This window comes from Silurus meridionalis, chromosome 18, assembly GCF_014805685.1.
Source record: "Silurus meridionalis isolate SWU-2019-XX chromosome 18, ASM1480568v1, whole genome shotgun sequence".
Taxonomy (NCBI): Eukaryota; Metazoa; Chordata; class Actinopteri; order Siluriformes; family Siluridae; genus Silurus; species Silurus meridionalis.
Genome location: NC_060901.1, coordinates 10324582 through 10327851, shown reverse-complemented (window position 1 = coordinate 10327851; position 3270 = coordinate 10324582). Strand labels below are relative to the sequence as shown.

The 3270-nt window shown below is 34.4% G+C and overlaps 1 non-coding gene across 1 annotated transcript; it reads left to right on the top strand.

Annotated features, from left to right (window-relative positions):
• Positions 1–235: 235 nt before the first annotated feature.
• Positions 236–307, top strand: trnae-uuc. Its single transcript has one exon. It is a non-coding gene; the product is annotated as a tRNA-Glu (tRNA).
• The last annotated feature ends 2963 nt before the right edge of the window (positions 308–3270 follow it).

The window sequence follows — 3270 nt, the reverse complement described above, 5'->3', positions numbered from 1 at the left end:
ATGTTCACATCCAAAATAACAAATACGAAACAGATTTTCCTCATTTTTGTCGGAAAGCTCTGTTTGAAAATCATATTGCCTGCTTATTTTTCATGTTCAACTTCAAAAGAATGACTGATCGCTCTGGCATGGTAGTTGAAATGCATGTAGTTTTCACCACCATGGAAGTTTTCACACGTAAGATGCTTGATATTCAAATGCAATTTTTAAAAAGAATAAGAACAACTACTGAGGTCCCCTGGTGGTCTAGTGGTTAAGATGCAGCGCTTTCACCGCTGCGACCCGGGTTTGATTCCCGGTCAGGGTTTCCCGGTTCCTCATTCCCGGTCCCCAGCCACTCTCAGTGCCGGTCCCAAGCCCGGATAAATTGGGGAGGGTTGTGTTAGGAAGGGCATCCAGCGTAAAACATGTGCCAAATCAAAACATGCGGAGGATCCGCTGTGGCGACCCCTAACGGGAGAAGCCGAAAGAAAGTTTAAGAACAACTACTGAACATTCTTTTCTTAGCTACATGAACAAGGCATTAAATTATTATAAAAATAACCACTTTGAAAATGCTTTGCCAGTAATCATGGAACAAATCATCCTCCCACATGTTGGCTATATGAAGTCTAAAGATTTCTTAGGAACCATGATGGGAAACCACAGCATAGTCTCATATGACTCAAATTACACTTTAGCTCAAAGGAGAAAAATAGAGATACAGTATGTAATTGCCTGCTGAGACCTGCCAACTCCTCTCGTGCCAATTATTCTTTTAAAGGTAATATTTTTTACAGGACTATGTGTGTTGCAGCCAATTTTGCAGTGTTGTTGACATTTAAAGAACACACCACAATATAATATAATACAGTCCACTTTCAAAGTATTAGAACCACAAGGCCATTTTTTTCTGCAATATACTGTATACAAAAGACATTTTGCATTGAGAACAAAAGATGAATATGAGACAATAGATGAATATATGAATTGAGTAAATTAATTTTAGCTGCCATTTCTTGATATTTGCAACTAGATGTGTTAAACATCATGGCATCTGATGTTTGAACTTTATTAATTTTTCAAGTACCGTAATTTCCGGACTATTAAGCGCACCCATATATAAGCCACACTGAATTTGACAAAGATTTTTATTTTGAACATAAATAAGACCAGGTTTTAGACTGGCCAAGTCCATCATCAGACCCTAACGCAACTGAGAAGAAACCCACAAATCAAACATGAACTAAAAAACAGTATAAAAGAAGAAAGCAATAGTTTGGTGATCAGTGGGTTTTCCATCTTGATGCAACTACTGCAAACAGGATATATGCAACCAAATAGTGTTTTCTTGTATCTACTGCTATAGTTTTGCCTCACATAAAAATTGGGTGTTCTACCGAAGGTACCAAATTCTTTCTAAATCACATTTAGATGAATATATCAGGAAACAAAAGCTAAAATTTTGATTTATTATCTCATATTCATCTTTTGATCTCAAACCAAAATGTCCTTAGTGTATTAAAATAATAGGCTGTGCAGTTCTAATACTTTCACTGATTGATTTAATTATGTTGTTTAATATACAGAGCACAAACAACATCTATCAATGGAACAATCAAGGCCAATCATTCCCATTTTACACTTACATAGAAGAATAACACTCGAGTAGGCACAAAGCCTTATAGTACAAAAGTCATTTTTACAGCAGGGTAATGCTCACTGATGCACACGTTAGCGTGAAATGAATCTGGTCACAGTTCATTTGCGCGTTCAGGCCATGTAGTCCCCTCTGTCTGTCTTTACTTCTATCTCCCCATCTGACACGTGTCGTATCGGTGCATCTTCTTTCTGTGTCCATAGCAACTGAGTTCATCTTCCGATTTGCTACAGAGCTGACGGGAAATCGGCATTAACACAATGTGCCACACACACTCAAGGTTTGTACAATTGTACATGATTATCTCAATATGTCTGGTAGCTTGTTTTTAAAGTGTGTTTAAAGTACTGAACATGTAGAATAACACCTCGTACAAAATCTATTTTTTAAATATAATTCAGCTGTAAATTTCTCGAATATTCGAAAAATATTTAGCTGTCCAAAAAAACCTTTAAAGAATCAGTTTAAATAGCTGAAAATAACTACTTTTTACATTAATTCTAATTATCAGCTGCCATGAACAGAAGACACGGAGATTAAATATTAGACTTAATCTTACATAGAGTGAGTTTCACCAGATGATATTACACAGCTATAATATATGATTTTTTTTAATTATACTGGTCTTCATCCATAGCTGAATTATACACTCATGGTTTAAATGATATGGCAATATTTATGCAGTGACTGATAATCATATTCAGAGTTGGGTAAGCAGGTACAGTGTACTTAAGTTGATTTACAGGGTGCACCATTAAAAATCATCTGCATGTGTTTAAGCCCTCCTGGGGTTGCCAGATGTTTCTTAAGTAGAAATATTCAAGTTTGTTTTTCAATACTGTATATGTCAAGCACCCTGCCTTCAAACACAAACAGTAGCAGATCATGTTCCTGTTAAATGTAAAACAAAGGTAGCTCAGTGGATAAGGCCCTTGGCTACCCTCAGAAGGTCATGAGCTCAAGTCCCAAACCCTTCCAAGCGGCTGCTGTTAGGTACTTGAGCAAGGTCCTTAATCCTCTCCCCCTCCAGGGTTTTTCCATCATGTGTTCTGACCCCAACTTTCTAACAAGCTAGCATATGCAAAAAAAATTTCATATAAAAAAAGAAATATTAAAAGATATTCTCCTACAATAAAAACAAGGAAGAAAAAAACATCACACATTACTAATTTATCGATATATGAATAAGACAGTGGTAATATTCACTGTATTCATTTTAATTATACAATAAACTACTGCAAATTTGGTTTAATTTTTACTATCCAACATTATTATTTTTTTTATTTATTATTATTATTTCATAGCTTATTCTGTATATATGCTATTATTAGTATTATGTGATGAATATTAATAAATTAAAAAAATGTTCATCATTTAAAAACTATTTAAAAAACACTAAAATGAGCTCATCTGCTCAGGTTTCAGCTTTCTGTAAATGTTCATAAATGTATCCATATAATATTCCTTGAGATAAGCAATGGTTCTGATTAACTTTGAAGAGGTGATATAATTCATATATTGCATTTTTTATGTATTTTATATAAATATTTTATTTGAAAAGGTAGTGTGAATTTAATTGTTATATATTGTGATTATTTCATAGTGTCAGATGGAGGTGACTAGTTGCAAAA